Source organism: Neofelis nebulosa, chromosome 12, assembly GCF_028018385.1.
Source record: "Neofelis nebulosa isolate mNeoNeb1 chromosome 12, mNeoNeb1.pri, whole genome shotgun sequence".
Classification (NCBI taxonomy): Eukaryota; Metazoa; Chordata; class Mammalia; order Carnivora; family Felidae; genus Neofelis; species Neofelis nebulosa.
Genome location: NC_080793.1, coordinates 26233800 through 26254083, shown reverse-complemented (window position 1 = coordinate 26254083; position 20284 = coordinate 26233800). Strand labels below are relative to the sequence as shown.

At 42.4% G+C, this 20284-nt stretch overlaps 1 long non-coding RNA gene and 1 other non-coding gene across 2 annotated transcripts; one reads left to right on the top strand and one right to left on the bottom strand.

Annotated features, from left to right (window-relative positions):
• The first annotated feature begins 8879 nt into the window (after positions 1–8879).
• Positions 8880–18464, top strand: LOC131491533 (uncharacterized). The gene is made up of 3 exons (XR_009251505.1): positions 8880–8990; positions 15926–16015; positions 18106–18464. It is a non-coding gene; the product is annotated as an uncharacterized LOC131491533 (long non-coding RNA).
• On the bottom strand, positions 15011–15117 carry LOC131492249 (U6 spliceosomal RNA). Its single transcript, XR_009251958.1, has one exon. It is a non-coding gene; the product is annotated as a U6 spliceosomal RNA (small nuclear RNA).
• Positions 18465–20284: the final 1820 nt, after the last annotated feature.

The window sequence follows — 20284 nt, the reverse complement described above, 5'->3', positions numbered from 1 at the left end:
GGGAGGAATAGCTTTCTCGGGGTGGGCTGGTCTGGGGCACACTCACAAGAGGACTGAGTTCAAAGTGAGAACCTGCTGAGACACCTGATTCTCCCATACTGGTGTCCTTAGTCATTTGCCCACTCCTTCCAAATATGTATTAAGCATCTATTACACGCCAGGCACCATTCATTCTAGATGCTGATAGAGTAATGAAACAAGGTCATGGCATGCAACTTTCTTATGTTTGAGTTTATGAAATGCCAAACTCACACAACTGCAAAAAGCAAATAGAGATAAGAGTAGTAATGCCATTAATTTTTCCATTTATCTTCTTTATCTTCTCTCTTCATGACATTAATAACTGGAAGGTAGGGGCGTAAAACCTGAGCCTCAGTGACTGCAAGGGACTGGTAGAGGTTGGCCAGCGAAACAACAGAACACATGAAAGATCATGCCATGGGTCACTAGGCAGGCTTGGGGTCCATGATTGTTTAGAATTCCCACATAATTCTGCTACAAAGCAGAGATTGGAATATCAGGCTTGCTATGCTAGCTAAGCTTCAGCTCCCTGAGTTCTAAGATAGAGATAATACCTCCTATCCCAGGACTAGTGAGAACTGAATGATAAAAGACCTTCCATTTATATTGATGTTTCTTTATTAATGTTCTCCAAGAATACTTTTTGAGCTTATGCCTTTAAAGGACAGTAGTTAGTAAAAGGTCTTCATGGGGTACCTGGGTGGCTCAGTCAGTTGAGTGTCTGACTCTTAACTTCTGCTCAGATCATGATCCCAGTGTTGTGGAATCAAGCCCCGTGTAGGGCTCCCCGCTGAGTGTGGAGCCTGCTTAAGATTCTTTCTCTTTCTTCCTCTGACCCTCTCCCCCCCCTTACACACACACACACACACACACACACACAAAAGGACAGTACTAAGAGGTCTTCTTTTTATATGCACATATATGTACTTGTTGAGAGTAACATAAGACATATATAGAACATTCCATCCATCAGCAGCAGGATACACATTCTTCTCAAGTGCACATGTACTGTTCTCTAGGATGTGTCACATGTTAGGACACAAAAGTCTTAAAAATCTAAGAGGATTAAAACCATCTTTTCCGTGTATCTTTTCTAACCACAATGGTATGAAATTAGAAAATAACAGGAGGAAAATTCGAAAATTTGAAAATATGTGGAAATCAAACAATACAATCCTAACAACCAGTGGGTCAAAGAAGAAATCAAAAGGGAAATAAAAAGATATCTTGAGATAAGTACAAACGAAAACACAACATACCAGAACATATGGGATACAGCAAAGGTAGTAAGAGGCAAGTGTACGGCAATAAATGCTGACATTAAGAAAGAAGAAACATCTCAAATAAACAACCTAATTTTATGCTTCAGGGACCAGAAAAAGAAGAACAATGAAAGCCCCCAATTAGCAAAAATAAGAGCAGAAATATAGGAAACTGAGAATTAAAAAAAGAAAAGAAATGATCCATAAAACTAAGAGTCAGTTTTCTGAAAAGATAAAATTGACAAACTTTCAGCTAGAATAAGAAAAAAGAGAAGACTCAAATAAAAGAGTAGAAATAAAATAGAAGATACAACAACTGATAACACAAATATAAAGGACCGTAAGAGGCTACGATGATCAATTATATGCCAACAATTGGATAACCTTGAAGAAATGGATAAATTCCTAGTAACATACAATCTACCAAGACTGAATCATGAAGAAATAGAAAATCTGATCAGATCAATAACAAGTAAAGAGTCTGAAGCAGTAATCAAAACCCCCCTAACAAAGAAAAGCCCAGGACCAGATAGCTTCCCTGGCAAATTCTATAAAACATTTAAAGAATTAATGCCAATCCTTCTCAAACGTTTCCAAAAAAATGAAAAGTAGAGAACACTCCCAGACTCATTTTACAAGTATTACCCTGATACCAGAGACAGTCAAGGACACTACGAGAAAAGAAAATCCTAGGCCAATATCCCTGATGAACAATGATGCAAAAATTCACAGCGAAATACTAGCAAACCAAATTCAACAGCTTTTTAGAAGGATCATTCACCATTCTTCAGTGGGAAGCAAAGATACTTTGATATATGCAAACCAATAAATGTGATATATCACAGTAACAGAATGAGGGGTAAAAAAGAATAAAATCTCCTTAATAGATGCAGAAGCATTTAACAAAATTCAACACTCTTTCATGATACAAAACACTTAGCAAACTAGGTATAGAAGGAATACACCTCAACATAATAAAGGTGTATATGACAAGCCTACCCCTAACGTCATACTCAATAAGGAAAAGCTAAAAACTTTTCCTCTAAGATCAGGAACAAGACAAGGATGACCACTCTTGTCATATCTATTAAACATACTACTGGAAGTCTTAGCCAGAGCGATTAGGCAAGAAAAGGGAATAAAAAGCATCTAAATCTGAAAGGAAGAAGGGTGCCAGGGTGGCTCAGTCAGTTAAGCGTCTGACTTTGACTCAGGTCATGATCTCACAGTTCATGGGTTCGAGCCCTGTGTCAGACTCTGTATTGACAGCTTGGAGCTTGGAGCCTGCTCTGTCTCTGTCTCTCTCTCAAAAATAAATGAGCATAGGGTCGCCTGGGTGGCTCAGTCAGTTAAGCGTCTGACTTCAGCTCAGGTCATGATCTCTTGGTCTGTGAGTTCGAGCCCTGCGTCGGGCTCTGTACTGACAGCTCAGAGTCTGGGTCCTGCTTTGGATCCTATGTCTCCCTCTCTCTCTCTGCCCCACCCCTGCTCTTGTTCTGTCTCTCTTCATCTTTCAAAATAGAGTAAATGTTAAAAAATTTAAAAATAAATAAATAAATAAGCATAAAAAATTTAAATCTGAAAAGAAGAAATCAAATGTCTGTTTGCAGATAACACGATCTTGTAAGTAGAAATTCTTTAAACTCCATGAAAAAACTGTTGGAACTAATAAATGAATTTAGTAAAGTTGCAGGTTACAAAATCAGCATATGAAACCACCTGTGTTCTACACAATAACAAACATTTGAAAAAAAAATTAAGAAAACAATTCTACTTACAATAGCATCGAAAAGAAAAAAAATCTTTAGGAGCTAACTTACCCAAGGAGGTGAAAGACTTATACACCAAAAACTATAAAACATTAATGAAAGAAATTAATGAAAACAAAAATAAATGAAATGATTACCCATGTTAATGGATTGGAAGATTTAATATTATTAAAATGACCATGCCGCTCAAAGTGATCTACAGATTCAAAGCTATCCCCATCAAAATCCCAATGGTGGTTTTGTTTTCGTTTTGTTTTACAGAAATAGACAATCTATTGTCTATTTCTGTTTTACAGAAAAACACAATCCTAAAATTTATATGGAGCCACAAAAGACCCAGAGTAGCCAAGGTGATCTTGAGAAAAAAAGAACAAAGCTGGAATCATCACACTTTTTGACTTCTAAAATTTTACAAAGCTATAGTAATTAAAACAGCATGGTAGGGTGCCTGGGTGGCTCAGTCAGTTAAGCATCTGACTGTTGATCTCAGCTCAGGTCTCTTCTCAGGGTCATGAGTTCAAGCCCCACGTTGGGCTCCATGCTGGCTGTAGGGCCTACTTAAAAATCAAAACAAAAACACAGCATGGTCCTAGCATTAAGGCCAACAGACCAATAGAATAGAATAAAGAGCCCAGAAATAAATCCAAGCATATATGGTTAACTGGTCTTCAACAAGGGTGTGCAGAATACACAATGGGGAAAGGATCACCTCTTTCCAAACAAACAATGTTTGGAAAATTGGATATCCACACGCAATTTTGGTCCCCTATATTACACCAGGCACAAAAATCAACTCAAAACAGATCAAAGACTTCTTAAGTCTTTGAGATCTGCAACTTATAAATTCCTAGAAGAAAACACAGAGGGAAAGTTTCTTGACGTTGGTTTTGGCAATGATTTTCTAAATATGACACCAAAAGCCCCGGCAACAAAAAATAGATACATGAGACTTCATCATGACTACATCATAAACAGTGTCTGTACAGGGGCCCCTGGGTGGCTCAGTCAGTTGGGCATCCAGCTTCAGCTCAGGTCATGATCTCACAGTTGGTGAGTTCAGCCCCACTTCAGGCTCTCTGCTATCAGCACGCAGCCCACTTCAGATTTTCTGTCTCTCTCTCTCTCAAAAAATAATAATAATAAACTTAAAAGAAAAAGCTTCTGAATTGTAAACAATCAGCAGAATGAAAAAAGAGAAAATATTTGCAAGCCACTTATCTGATAAGAAGTTAATGTCCAAAACACACAAGGAATTCATACAACTCAATAGCAAAAAACAAACAAAAAACAAATAGTCCAATTTTTAAAATGGCTAAAGGACTAGAATAGACATTTTTCCAAAGATATACAAATGTCCACTCGATATATGAAAAGGTGCTCAACATCACTAATCATCAGAGAAATAAAATCAAAATCACAATGAGACAGGTTGGTTATTACCTACCTGGTAGGTAGGACGGTTATTACCGACAACTAAACTAAACTAAACTAAAGACAACAAGCGTTGGCAAGGACGTGGAGAAACTGAAACCCTTGTTTACTGTTGAGAGAAATATAGAATGGTGCAACCACTATAGACATTCCTCAAAAAATTAAAAATAGAACTACCATATGGTCCAGCGATCCTACTTCTGGATATATATCCAAAATATTTGAAATCAGGATCTCCAAGAGGTAACTGCACTCGCATTTTCATTGTAGCACTCTTCCCAATAGCCAAGATATGGAAACAACCCAATGTTTATCAACAGCTGAATAAAGTAAATGTGTTACATGAATACAGTGGGATATTATTCAGCCTTAAAAAAAGAAGGAAATTATAACAATTGTGACAAAATGGATAAACCTGGAGGACGTCATACTGAGTGAAATAAGCCAGTCACAGAGGGACAAATACTGCATGATTCCACTTATATGAGGTATCTAAATTAGGCAAACGGAGAAGCAGAAAATGGGGCGCCTAGGTGGCTCAGTCGGTTAAGCGACTGACTCTTAACTTCGGTTCCGGTCATGATCTCACAGTTTGTGGGATGGAGCTCCCTGTCGGGCTCTGTGCTGACAGCCGGGATTCTCTCTCTCTCTCTCTCTCTCTCTGACCCTCCCCTCCCCTTGCTTGTGTGCACACATGTGACCTCTCTCTCTCTCTCTCTCTCTCAAAATAAACAAATAAATTTTTTAAAAAATTTAGAAAATAGAGTGTGGTTGCCAACAGCTGGGAGAGGAGAAAATGGAGTTGTTGCTCAATGGGTATAAAGTTTCAGTTATGCAAGATGAGTAAGTTCTAGAGATCTGCTGTACAACCTAGTGCCTACAGTTAGCAATTCAGTGTCATACACTCAAAAATTTGTGAACAGGGTAAATCTCATGTTAACTATTTCTGTCACAAAAGCAACAACACACACACGTACACACACACACACACACACACACATGCACACGCACACACAAAGGGGCACAAGGAAACTTTTGAAGGTGATGGATATGTTTATTACCTTGACAATGGTGATAGAATCATAGGTGTATGCATCTGTCCGAACTCACTAAATTTTGTACATTAAATATATGCAGTTTTGGGTGCACAATTACATATCAATAAAACTGAATAAGAAACAACAAAAACTTGTTTCCTCCCCCAAAAGCTTGAGATACCTGATGTATTTGTTTGCTAAATAAAACCAATCCTTTTGGGAGCAAGTAAGAGAAATGGTTTCATTCAACTTCCAGCGTAAACACAGAGACCGGAAGTCATACTTCTTTTCCCATAGAACTCTGTGGAAAATTGAAACACAGGCAGGAGGGGGTTGCATCTGACACGGTTTAGAAACCTGGAAAGCCAAAGAGCTAGTATGCACCTGGGCAAACTTTAATTCCCACTGTACACAGATCCCAATTAAAGACAAGTCTCTTCAACAGTGGCAGTGACTTGCCCTGGGCTGGAAGACGACATATGAAATTGTTTTGAACTGAATCCCCCATGAACCAGCAAATATCCTCCCCTCTCAGAGCCTCCATTTCTCTGTCTGAAAATGAGGTTAACGACACTATGCGAGAGCCTGTCTTGGGTGGGGCCCTTCAGCAACTGCTTCTCACCTGCGCCTTCCTTGGCCTGGCCTCACAAGCCCCCACCAGGTGGTTACTTTGCAGAGAGACTATTGGCTCACTTAAGAAACACATCTCTCCTACTAGACTGAAATGCTGGCTGACAGAAACCATATAAGTCCCTTTGTGTGTTGCCCAGCATAGAAATTGGCACACCATAATTATTGATCAACTGCTTGGTAAATAGATTTTTTTAATTTTTTTAAATGCGTGACACAGGGGCGCCTGGGTGGCTCAGTCAGTTAAGCGTCCAACTTCAGCTCAGGTCATGATCTCACGGTTCGTGGGTTTGAGCCCTGCATTGGGCTCTGCTCTCAGAGTCTGGAGGCTGCTTTGGATTCTGTGTGTGTGTGTCTCTCTCTCTGCCCCTCCCCTGCTTGTGTGTGCACTCTCTCTCTCTCTCTTTCTTCCAAATAAATAAATAACATTTTAAAAATGCATGGCACGAAGAAAAGCTTACATTTTGAGCAGCCTGGCACTTACTAGTTTGAAAGAGCAGCCACTGCCCTACTCTCAAAGATGACAAACCTTCTCATTTTTAGTTTGGCTTCTAAGCATGACCATCACCTGATAGTAACTTATTTTTGCTTCCTGTGAGTCAGAGAGCCAAAGACACTGTCCCCAAGCCGCCAGGACAGCCTTTAAACAAACGGCCCCATAATGAATAGTTTGGGCACAGTAACAGCTTTCACACACCTTGTCACATTATGGGAAAGCTCTAATTTGCCTAATGCTATGTATTAGCAAAGTCCATGTCCTATCATTTCAAAAGAGTCGCTAGGAAGGCTTGCTCCGATGGCCAGAGAGAAGCCCCATGTCACAGCCCAAGAGAGCAGCTCGAAAATGTGGCAGCACAAGCAGCAACTGTGTATCATGGAAATGAGCACTGTGTCAGCCGCTCTGCCTCCGTGAGCATGTGAGTGCCTCCTTCATTTTCCAGATGAAGATTAAGTACTGAAGATTAAGTAATAGAACAGACACAACAGTGCAACGTGACTGCCAAGGCCCATATAAAGATTGGACACGGTGTTTTTGTTTTTTCCCGTTTTCCAAATGGGACACAATGGGTTTCAGAGCAGGTCTGAGAGAGGCAGTAATAACCAGGCTTTCAACTGTGGAAAGATCCATCACTCTTCCTACATGCAAGGTAGCAAACTCTAGAAAGAGGGTGGGAGAGGCAGGTCACAGGGCTTGGCATTTGGCAAAGCTGACGACAGGGAGGGCACCTGAAGGGAAGCTTTCCCAGGTACAGACCTCTGTAAAGAGGGAAAGCCCAGTTCAATCCGATGAGTACTCATTGGGCACCTGCTTCATGCTGGAAACAAGTAATAATACATTAATATTTACTGAACACCTATTATGTGTTTAGTGCTTTCGTACACACGTATCTGCTCGTCCTCACACTGGTCCATTCCAGAAAGTGTTATTGCCTCAGTTTTTACAGATGAGGTAATTGAGGTTCAGGGAGGTTGCAGGATAGACAGCCAGGAACCAGTAAGGGCCGCCCTTGACAGCCAGGTCCTCTGACAGTACATTCTATTACTACATTCTATTACTCCGTGGTCAGGAGTGTGCATTCTTGTTGTTCCTGACACTACTAGTTTCCAAAACAGATATGAGGCATCTTTGGAAGGGGGTTTCCAGGGGAGATGAAGTAGAGGGACCCCAGCAGTGTGAGGCTCCTGCAGCCCCAGCTGCCTGAGTCAGACAGGTACATAGTAAGTAGTCAATAAATGGCATGCTGACTGACTGGGGTGGGTGGGGGGCGGGGGAGCTTGTTGTGAGAAAAGACACCCTGGGTGTGTTCACTGCTTGTGTATATAGGGACAAGGGTTTTGCACTGTACCTGCCATGTGCTATAAGTACAGGTGTTCTGGGATCTGCTGGCTGCCAGCTAGGAGTGAGGTTTGCCACGAGTATCCACCATGGGCCAGGCGTTCTGCAGTTCTTATCGCACAGAAACTCTGTGAGTTGGGTGTGATTATTCATATTTTGCAATGAGGATATTAGGTTCAAAGAGGGGATGCCGAGTCCACAGTTATAGGTGGAGTTAGTGGCACAGGAAGGCTGGATCCCCTGCTGAGTGCTCAGGTTCCTTCTCCACTTCAGAGGAGAAACCATCCCTCCCTGTCCTCCCCCAAACCCACCACAGAAGAGCAGACTGGAGTGAGAACCCCCCCCCCATCCAAGGTCTAGCCAGCTAATAATAATAATAATAAAAATAAAAGACCAGCCACTTAGTGAACACTTACCATTGCATTGTCTCACTTAATTATTTCATTAATTTTGTCCGGGTTAGTATTCACATTAGTCAAAGGGAGGCAGCAATCGCGAGTTCCCGCGAACGGAAAGCCAGTAAGCGACAGAGCCAGAAGGAGAATCCACTTGGACTTGACTTTAAATTCCTTAACAGGGGGTCAGCCTCTGCAGCGGCGGAGGGGCGCGGGTCTCCCACGCAGCGGCGGGGCGCGGGGAGCCGTCCTGCTCCCGGCCGTCCGGAGGGGGGCACTGCAGACCGCGCTCGCCTCTGCGCCCGCCTCCGGCTCCTGGCGCCCAGGGGCTCTGGCGACCGCGTGCGCCGTTCTGGCCCCCACCCCGCCTCCGCCACCCCCGGACCCCGAGTTCGGGCCAGCGCCACACGTGGGTGCCCCCTGCGCCCCGCCCTGCATGCGCTCATCGAGCACATCTCCACTTGGACACCGAAAGTCTCCAGGGACGGGGTCTTCCGGGGCCCTGCGTGGCATCTGGGGATTTAGAGACGTCCGGCTCCCACCGGGCGGAGGAGGGGAAACCCCGGCAAAGAGCCGGGACTCCGGGAGGATCCCCTGCGTATTTGAATGTCGGTCCGCTGCTTCCCCACCCCACCCCACCCCACCCCGCCCACGCTGTCCCCTCCTCTCTTTTCTGTTCTGCGGAGTCACACCCCACGCCGCCCGAGCACCGAATTCTGACTTTGAACCCTCACCAAAATCCCTGCAAAACAGCATCGCTGTCCCTGGGGAGAGGACCCCACCTTGGACCAACCAAAGTGAGGTCACGTTTTCTGAAGTTACTCCCAGGCGAGTTAGGAGGCATCACCCACTGACCTTGACCCTTCCCCGGGGTCACCTGGGACCCTGGCATTTAAGGTGGGCAGTTTAACGAGGTGATAACGAAGTGAAAATGGCCTGGTAGCCTCTTGAATTTGAAGCCGGATTGAGGCTTTCTTTAGAAAGGGAATTTTATGAATAGGTTACTCCCATGGAACTCTGTTACCAGTAATAACCCCTGAATGTTAATTGGTCATAATTACCGTGTTAAAAGTCTCCTAGACCCCTCCAAGTTCTAAGAGGACAAGGGAAAGAAAGTTTCTGAGATTTACAACTGAGAGGGAAACATCATATTACTTTCTGCATTAGGTTATACATTAGCATACTTGTTCAAGTGAATTTTCCGCTTTCAACTTTTTAATATCTTTCCAATTCCCAACCAGTCTCTGGAAATTTAAAAAGGGGCGGCAGGAGGATTGGTGATGTGTATGCCACAGATGGCGATGGAAAAGCTGCCCAGAACATGTTGACATTTTAAAAAAAGTTAACATCCCCCCACACTTTAAAACTATGATATTAGGAACAGAGTATAATGGCAAAAGTTACTCGTAGAACATCTGTTCCTTCCAATGGGAGGATTTCTTTCCTGCCAAGAATTTATGAATTTTATATAGGAGCTTGGGTCTGTTTGGGGAAGGGAGAAGGAAGTTGGCCAAAGCAGCCAGCCCCCTCCTCTGCCCGGAATGCAAGGATATTTTGCTCCTGACTTCTAGATGGTTCGTGGGGCTGCTGATGGGGCAAGACTCACCCTTCAGAAGGAGATGGCTGAGGAAAAATCTCAAATAACTGCCATGCCTGGTTTAAAGTACAAAGCAAGGTCAAGGCCATAGGACTTGAAGACAAGATTCCCCTTCACAGGGGGCCTAATCCCTTTTAGAGGAGAAAGGAGAGCTTATAACTGGGATAACATGTAACCAACTGGTATCAGTTCATTCCAAGTGTCCCTTTCATTTTCACATTGGCCAGATAGGAGGCCATTCATTCATCTCAAAAACTGAGTCAGTCCCTTCCTCTGCAGTCAATTGTCTTTTGCTTTTGGTCAATTGAGCCTGGTGACTGGAAATTTATCTTTCTAAAACCACCAGGGGGTTGCTCAGAAAAGACATCTAGGTGAATAGGACACTAAATGGATTAGCAGTTGAAACATTAATGAGTCTCTTTTGACTCAAAGCAAGTTTATCTCAGTAGATTTCCAGTGGCCTCCTCTTCTGCAACTGAGAGAACCTTCTCTCCTGAGAAGGTACAGGTCCACCGTGGAGATCCACTTTTTACATTCCTAAGTAGGCCATTTTCACTTCTTGATCTTTAAGTGGGATGATTTTTTTTTTCCTTTTCTACTCAGAGGATTTCAAATGAAACATAAAAAAGAGTCTGATCCATTTAAGTATCAAGAATCCAAATTGTTCCTCTTTGACAGTGAGAGAGGAGAAAACCACCAACACGAAGAGTTTAGCACACTTATTCAAGTCAACAGATATTTATTTTTTTTTTTATTTAAAAAAAATTTTTTTTTAATGTTTTTTATTTATTTTTGGGACAGAGAGAGACAGAGCACGAACGGGCGGGAGAGGGGCAGAGAGAGAGGGAGACACAGAATCGGAAACAGGCTCCAGGCTCCGAGCCATCGGCCCAGAGCCCGACGCGGGGCTCGAACTCACGGACCGCGAGATCGTGACCCGGCTGAAGTCGGACGCTTAACCGACTGCGCCACCCAGGCGCCCCAACAGATATTTATTAAACACCTACGACATGCCAGGCATTTTCTTAGAAATTGTCCCGCCCCTCATTCTAGAAGCCAGCTAGACAATAAATGGCTCCAGCATGTTACATCTCAAGTAATGATAAGGGCCACGAAAAAAAAAAAAATCAAATATGTGAAAGAAATACGGAATAACAGGGGCAGGGCGGGATGGCTTTTAGTATGGTCAGAGAACACTGCTCCAAGGAACTGACGTTGGAGTGGTCCTTCTAGAATTTTCTCAGTGGAGATGTACCTCCAAACACATAAGCATAGGTCTATTTTACCAAGCTGGAACCCACTCTATAGCTTTTCTCCCTGTCTCGTTGACTTCTGAGCATTCTTCTCTGTGTATAGAATAATATATGGCACAAGAACATGGGAGCCAGTAGAATCAGGTTTAAATCCCAGTTTCACCATTCAGTCATTTGATTGTAAGCTCTCTTTGCCTCAGTTTCCTCAACCTTAACACGAGGAGACTAATACTGCCTACCTCATAGGGTTCTTGTGGGAACTACAGGAGAAAAATGCGTGTCAAATGCTGAGTGTGGAAACAGCATGTAGTAAAGCTCAATAAATGTTAGCTCTTATTACTGTTTACCAGATAATCTAAATGGAGGGTGGTAGTCTGTTCTGAGGACTTATTAGGACCTACTTAACCACTGCCCTACTGTTGGACGCAAAGAGTTGAACACAAACCAAACTCAGATGACGTGAAAGGAAGGAGAAACATAAGACAGTAACCACACAAAATCCAAATGGAGAAAATGCCAAATCAACACGTTTTCTAAGAGAGACTCCCTTCTGACATCCTTGATGCTGAACCACATCCACACATTAAGAACCTGTCCATTTGCCACCTATGCCTAGGTTAGGGCGCCCCTGGGCCTTATCTGTTAATTTATGGTCAATATATGGCCTCCTGTGCAGCCTGAGAATGAGGGCCTGGAAAATCAGGCTGGAATGAGGTTCCGCAGTGACAGAACTGTGGGGTACTTAGGCCTCAGCTGCCTCATGTGTGCAAAGGAACCTTCAGGTGACATGTTCTTTGGAACTCCTTCCTTCCAGCTGTCATTTGCTTGTTCCTTGAGTACTAACTAGCTCCCAGACTGTGCTCCTGTGTTCTTTTTTTTTTTTTTAATTTTTTTTTCAACATTTTTTATTTATTTTTGGGACAGAGAGAGACAGAGCATGAACGGGGGAGGGGCAGAGAGAGAGGGAGACACAGAATCGGAAACAGGCTCCAGGCTCCGAGCCATCGGCCCAGAGCCTGACGCGGGGCTCGAACTCACGGACCGCGAGATCGTGACCTGGCTGAAGTCGGACGCTTAACCGACTGCGCCACCCAGGCGCCCCTGTGCTCCTGTGTTCTGAAGAGCCTTCCCTGCTTCCGAGATCTGAAATGGCCCTCTGAGTCATTTGTTCAAGCCCTGTGGCACATACTCAGATCTATTTTAGGTTGAGATCCTGTTTAGGGGAAAAGGGATCATCTTTAGATATCGGGAGCATCAGGAGAATGTCGGCAGAGCACTTTGGAAGATGGCGGAGAGGGAGTGTCTCCCACGGGCCGAGGCTGAGATCTTGGGCTCAGAGCACAGCGCGCCTCTTTCAGCTGCTTCAGCTACCTTCCGCATCGCTGTTCTCCACTGAAGGGGGCCTCAGAATGTGTGATCTTCAGCAACGGAGACTTTCTTGGGCTTACCTCTGGCCCAACTATCGAGAGGGCTGCTGCTCTTTATTCTACTTAATTACACGTAAAAGTGCTTTGGAATCAGTGAATGAAATATTTGAGAAAAGCAATGGCTTATTTACTCTTGCTGATCTTAGAGAGGCCTTGGGGTGCTGTGGCGCAGAAACAGATTGTCCTTTCTTGAGTCATTTTCCAAACTGGATCATAGAGGAATGTGGTGTATTTTTAATAGAATGACACATAAGATTACTTGTTTCTATTAGCGAGAGGGATGGGTGAGGTCAATTTTGTCCACACAGCTTCCTGTGCACCAAACACATCCCCTGTTTAGATTAAAAAATAAGCACATTCCAAGGAGGTGAAGAGCAGATAATCCTCCAAATGAAATTAGCTTTACTTTATCTGTGAGGCGGTTGTGACATGACAGAAAGAGCCTGGGGTTAGGAGCCGGGTAGACTCGGGTTCTGATCATTAGGGAGGGTGTGACCTTGGGCAAGTCACTTGACTCTTCTGGGCCTCCGTCTTCTCCACTACAAAATGGGTATAATAACAAACTCTTAAACACCTAGTAAAATTCTGGACACATCGCAGGTGCTCAATGAATGTGAGTGTTTTCCATCCACTTCCAGCCCATTCAACCGACAACTCCAAATCCAGGTACCAGGCACATTCATCCCGACACACAAGACATGTTTTCCTGTGGTCAGTGATGATAGAGAAGCTAGAAACTGAAGGCAACAAACAAACAAATAAATCACGCGTTTTAAACTCACAATCTAAGAAATTGTGCCTCCTCACGAAGTTTCTATTCTAGGCCTTATGTTGCCAATCTGGGAATATTGTCAAAGCAAATATTAGTTAAAAGTTGTTGACCAAGGGACAGGTAGTTAAATATTGTGTACAGCCGAGGGTATTGTTATCACAAACCTGAAATAATTTTCCTCAAACCTTTATGTTTAAAGGGAGATGTTGGACAAAAGTATTCGAATGCGTCCTGAGGTGGTCGGTCGGAGGATTTCTTTTCTTGTCAGTTTCTTTTGTAGACCCAGTGTCTGTTTTTAAACAAAGTGCCCGTGCATTCCGATTAAGGAAATAAATGAAATGTGTGTGTACCCAAACCTAGGAGCTATTTGTCAGTTCCTAAAGAGATGACTGGATCGGTATTGCTGGAGCCTAAGTAGACTCCACCATTCACGGAGAAAATCAATCTATCACATTCCCCTTAATCAGTGCAAACATTCGGCCGAGCAGTTTTATCAATTTTTTAACATACCGTATTGATTGTATATCAGGAGGAGAAACTGAAAATAAAGAACGCTAAACCTGGAAGAGGTCATGCATTTCCAAATGCAAATTGAGATCCAAACATTAAACAATAGGGATCTTCTAATCCTTTTACAAAGGCCCAAATTGCAAATCAGACTCCCAAGCCAGAGTGGCTTTGCCTAACAAAGTCTTTGATGCAAAGAATCCCTTAGGCAAAGCCTCCTCTGTTTCTACAAGCTTTGGCACCAAAAGAGCCTTACGAAGTCAGTTATGCTCCCTAGCTATGAAGTTAATTGTGCCTGAAACAAAGTCAGGTTGTCCTCCTGGTTTAGATATGCAATCTCCAAACTATAGAAAGGTGTCTTGGATCGCAGATTAAGTTCCATTTTGCCTGAATCATTAATTCCAGCAGAAGTTTGAAATATTTTGTTGAATAAGGTTGAAACCTTCGTGCCAAACCAGAATAACACGTTTTAACATGCTTTAACATGCACCTGATCAACAAGTTGGATGTATCTAAAATAATAAGCAGCCAAGAAAATTGTAGGGGAAAAAATGGTATATGTTGCTGTAGTTAACGTGGTTGAGTCTGTCAAAGAACTATACAATCACTTTCTAAGAGAGGCAAACAATTTCTACTGGCTAGATTGCTGATTTTCATTTAAGTTACACTTTATACCCCTCGTGGAGCCATTGTACCAGGAAAAAATAGCTGCAGACGTGCGTATTTATGTATTCTTCTTGACCTTTGTTTCCCCTACCCTTTGCACAGTGGCTGGTAAAGTAGGTCTTTGAGCGGATTATATATGTTTGAATGGAATTGCATGGGAAGAGAAAGAAGCAGAACGAAGCCTGAATTATATTTTATATTAACACTCTTATGGAATGGCTCCTATGTTCTCCAAAGAAGGGAACAGTGGTGAGTGTTATAGTGCCTGTTTTAGCTGACTGGTAGCAGAACACTAAAAGAAGCACTGTAGAGAACAGTAAAATGCTTTTTTGGACATCAGCTGACAGGATGTTACATTGAATTTAGAACTGTCCTGTTTTTTATTCCCTCTTTTTTTTTTTTTTTTTTGTATATGGAACGCTTCATGAATTTGCGTGCCATCCTTAGGCATAAGCCGTGCTAGTCTCCCCTGTATTGTTCCAATTTTAGTATACGTGCTGCCAAAGTGAGCACTAGCACTTTCCTTTTAAAATCATCCTTTTGGGGGTACCTGGGTGGCTCAGTCGGTTGAGCGTCTGACTCTTCATTTCAGCTCAGGTCATGACCCCAAGGTCTTAGGATCCAGCCAGAGTTGGGCTCTATGCTGAACACAGAGCCTCTTAAGATTCTCTCTCTTCCTCTGCCTCTCTCCCCCTGATCACACACTCTCTCTCTCACTCTCTCTCTCTCTTGCTCTTAAAAAAAAATGAATAAAGAGGAGAGTATAAAAAAATAACTAAAACCATCCTTTTTGTTGTTTAAATTCTTTATTCCCCTCTAAATTTCCCTTGGGTTCTCAGGATACAGCAGTCAGCTGCTGGCCTGCTGAATGAGCTCAAGGTGCTGGTTGGTGTTCTGATCCAGACTTGACGTGACCTTGGGCAAGCCCAGTCTTTTAGGTGGGCCTCCATTTTCTCCTTGAGTTAGATGGTCTTGAAGATACTTTCCTGCTCAGAAAGTCTGTGTAATTTTTATTTATTTATTTATTTATTTATTTACAAAGTTTATTGTGATATTTATTTCTTTACAAAGTCTATGTAATATTTATCATTTATTTATTTGTTTATTTATTTACAAAGCTTATGTAATATTTATTTATTTATTTACAACGTCTATGTATATTTCCTTCCTTCCTTCCTTCCTTCCTTCCTTCCTTCCTCACTGACAGGGTCTATGTAATTTCACAGCTTTAGAACTTGCAGTCTGTTCCCCATTCCTCTGTGAAGCACTAATGGGGGCTCAAAGGCAGGGGCATTTGTTAACTTCATGCACTGTTTTCTAGATTCAGCTCATTTGGACGTGTTCAGAAGTCAGAAAACTACTGTCATGCAAGCAGCTAGGAGAGTTTCAAACTTGAAGAACCGCAAAGCAGGTGGGTGGTGACTTCACAGCCACGGATGGATGGATGAGCCTTCTTCATTCGGGCAAACTGGCTCACCCAGGATCCTACAGTGTAAAGTTCCTTCATTAGCTTTTAAAGTGTGATTTTTTTTTTTAACCTTCATTGTCATCTGTATACAGGACACTTGTAATTTTGCCCTTGTAAAGAGGCACAATGGATTATCCAAGGATAAGGATAAAATATTGCCTTTTTTGGGCCTTTTTCCAAATTCTGACTTCCTGAAGGCCATGCCCAGTGGTCCCCTAACTGCTTCCTGTGGGTCACCTGACATCCATCTGCCTCCCCCAATACACAGCAAACCCTCCAAATGAACAAAATTCTTTCTATTATCAATGCAGAGAATCCCCTGGCAAGAAAGCATCCTCTGAAAAGAGATGCTAGGATTTGGGGGTAACTATTCAATAAGAAATTAACTTTACTCCATTAAATGCAGTAACTGTGGGTATTCAAGGGCAAATAAGGGAAGCTTCCAGTGCCTTCCAGGGACTTGTGTCTGTTGGAGGAGCCAGACCCACAAAACCTTGTAGCATGTGAGGATAAGAGTTTGATGAAAGATCTAGATTGACTGAAACGTGGGAGACTTTTAATAAAAACTGGGCTTCGAATGATATATAGGAACTTGTCAGGGGAATGTGGGTTTTTCCAGAAGCAGGAGAGACCCACATCTCTAAGCAAAGGTTCAGAGGCTGAAATAGGCATGGTGCATTGAGGGTCAAGAGTAGTTTAGCATGGCTGGTACAATTAAGGATGATTGGATATTTAAGGAGAGAATACTGGATGCTAGGTGGGAGCTACCGTTGAAGGACTGACCATGTTAAATATTTATCTACTAGGCACTGGGGACCATGGGAAGTTAATGAGTAGGGGAGGGGCTTGACCAGATCTGTTTGATCAGGAGAGCTGTGTGTTGGGCCAGAGCTGGGGATAAAAACAGGAGCTTTTTCTTCCACCTCGAACTGAAAGTGTGGATACGCTCATGGCATAGTGACCAGCTCAAAAAACATCTATGGGAAACTCGGGCTTCCCTGTCGGTCTACCTTTAAATAGCACTTCGGTTGGGAGACAGAACTTGCGGCGCTTTTGACTTTTTACGGGCTTTGTTGGAAGGACCTGGATATTAGCAAATCCTTCTGAATTTGGTGTGTATCCATTTTGCATGTGACCTTCCCTGCCCAGCAGACTGAAGACAGAAGTCTTAGGAGAAAAATGCTTTGAATGAATGAAAAACAAAAACCAAACGCTAACTTGTAAAGGGAAACTCAGTTTCCCGTTCCATAAAATGGGGATGGAGATCCCACCCCTGTCTTCATTGTGAGGATCTGTTACAGTAATGGAGAGTGTAAATGCTTCATAGATCTCATGGCTTTGTGCAGAAGTGAGGTGTTATTCTACACTAGCAAAAAGTGACCGGATCAGAGAAGAGGCACTCTTGTGCTTACTGAAAAAATCCCATCTATCATGCCTAAGAGACTCTGCTTTGTGGTTTACATTGATTCACTAATCTCTCTAGCTTTCAGCGAGTGTATCTAGAGTTCTTTCAGTATCTCTGTAAAGTTATTTTTGCCAATTTTAGCTTTTAAGTGGGTATGCAGATACAGCATCTGAGTGTTGTGTTGATATGGCCACCGTTCAGTAACATGTTGATCCAATGCCAGTTAGTACATATTCAAATATTATAGGTGACATAGGTATTATAATCCCCCTCAACGCCCCCTGGCCTGGACAGGTTTGCCTGTTTGATTTTATATCATTGCCAAACCTCTACCTGAGGCTTCATTTGTCTACCTACCTACTACCTACCTACCTGCCTATGTCTCCATAAAGAGCTATTTCTCTGGTCTCTTGCTTTGTTTAGATGATATCATGTACTGTGGACATGAAAAGAAACATAAAAGGATGACAAATGGTCCTCATACTTTAGGGTACCATTATAATTATTGTGTTGTATCAGTGGAAAATGCTCTGCTAGGTATAATCAGATGTCAAAAGGATCCTGGAAATGTGTATTTCCTTTTTGTTATGAAATTGCGTTTATATTTATTTCCTCCTTTTCCTTTAAGAACAAGTGGAGAAGGACTTGGGAGGGCAGGTTGCAACATGCTGACTCCTCTCGGTGCCGGTGCCGGAGAAGACCGGAGCGATTGGAAAAAGTATTACATCAATGGTATTATGGAAAACACTTAAAAAGGTGGACTCCTAGGGGTGCCTGGGTGCCTCAGTCGGTTAAGCGTCCGACTTCTGTTCAGGTCATGATATCATGGTTTGTGGGTTCGAGCCCTGCATCGGGCTCTGTGCTGACGGCTTGGAGCCTGGAGCCTGCTTTGGATTCTGTGTCTCACTCTCTCTGCCCCTCCCCTGCTCATGGTCTGTTTCTCTCTCTGTCTCAAAAATAAACAAACATTAAAAAAAAAATTAAAACAAAAAAAAAGGTGGACTCCCAGTGTATGTGATTCCAGAGAAGCAGTTTAATTGATGCTCCAACCCTGTGCACCCTCCTCCTGCCCGACTAAGCTAACTGGCTCTGGTAGCCTAGATATCAGCCTGCAAGATTTTCTGTGTTTAGGCTAACATGACAGCAGTTGGTTTCTTCTGTGTTTTGACTGCAACCCGGGCATTGAAATTCTTAGGTACCTTCATTAGGATTTAAGAATTTATTAGTGTTTCAGAAGATGGTAAGAAATTTACTCAAGATTTACTTTTTTGTTTTAAGGTAAAGGCTTCCTAAGCTTGTTTGTCTCCAACTTTCATTTTAGTTTCACTTAATAGGAGAAAACCTTCTTTTCATACAGCATTCTGATTGTGAACAGTCGCTCCTTTGCATTTTCACAAGTAGAACACTCCGGGATATGTTCCACAGCATTCATTATGTAGAGCGTTCTTGGTGGTTTTATGTGAAATATTATTGAATGGCTCTGCATGTGAACAATGAATGATAATTTCATAAATGAACTTTAGGAAGCAGACATGGCTTCAGTTTAGCACTGTAAAAACATGTCACTATACTCTAGAAGGTGCTAAGAAAATATGAAGAAATGAAACACATAAAATAAAATACATGATAACACGATAGAAGAATGGAATACATAAGCTAAAAAGGTGGAGGACTGGATGTGTGTGTGCTGGTGTGCTGAACAGAGCTTCAGAAGCCAGAACATACAATAGAACAGGTGGCTGACATAGGCTGCTGAATTTAGATACTGCCATATATCAAAATACGACAGGCACCATCACTGCTTGTTTTAAATATTTTCCCTGTGGACTTGCTTCCTTGGCATAAGGACCACCTCCCATGGGCTTTCTTATATGTAAAATTATATGTAAGAAAGGTTAATCTTCAAATATGAAATAACATCGCGTGTTTCTAAAAATTAGAACAGTTTTTGAATGGAAGAAAATTCTTCCCCCGACCATTCTACATGAGATGGTGAAGGTTCCTGTTTAACAAACCGAAACAGAATTAATTGTAGGCACTAAGCAGGTTTTCAGGTAGGAAGACTATTTTGCTGGAAAAGACATTTTGCTGGGCGAGAGATAGACTGAAGAAATCTGTTGATGTGTAGGAAACACTACTGTTTATCTTGTGTGTGTGTGTGTGTGTGTGTGTGTGTGTGTATGTGTGTGTGTTGTGTGCACAAGTTAAAATCTAGGACATATAAAATTAAATATCATAGGGAAAAGGTAATAAGTAGGCATCTTGAATGTTAGGTGCTGTTTATTATACAGTGTAAACGGCTCCATAATGCAGTAATGACAGGACATCTCGGCACTCAGAACGGGATAGGAACGAGAGTAGTTTTAGCTATTTACTCGTGTTGAGAAGTTTTGCCCTGTGACATTTTTGGGAAATCTTCCTTATTTGCTGTTGATACTGAAACTTTTTCAGATTAGAAAAAGTTCATGCAAGTGACGTTTCCCTACATCAGAAAATTTTTAGTGTGCTCCGCTATTTTGAGACGTTTCTTTTGAGGTGATAGGCACTTAGCAAACACGAAGATGTTATCAGCCATTCAGTAAATACTTTTCATACACAACCGCGTGCCAGAAGTCTCTGTATGAGAGAAAGGTGGATTACAAGAGCAACCACCACAATGTAACACACAAGAAAAGGCTTCTTGTTTAAATAGCTTTAACTGATCTTTCAAAAATAAAAGCCTAGGGGCACCTGGGTGGCTCAGTCAGTTGGGCCTCTGACTTCAGCTCAGGTCATGATCTCACAGTTTGTGAGTTCGAGCCCCGTGT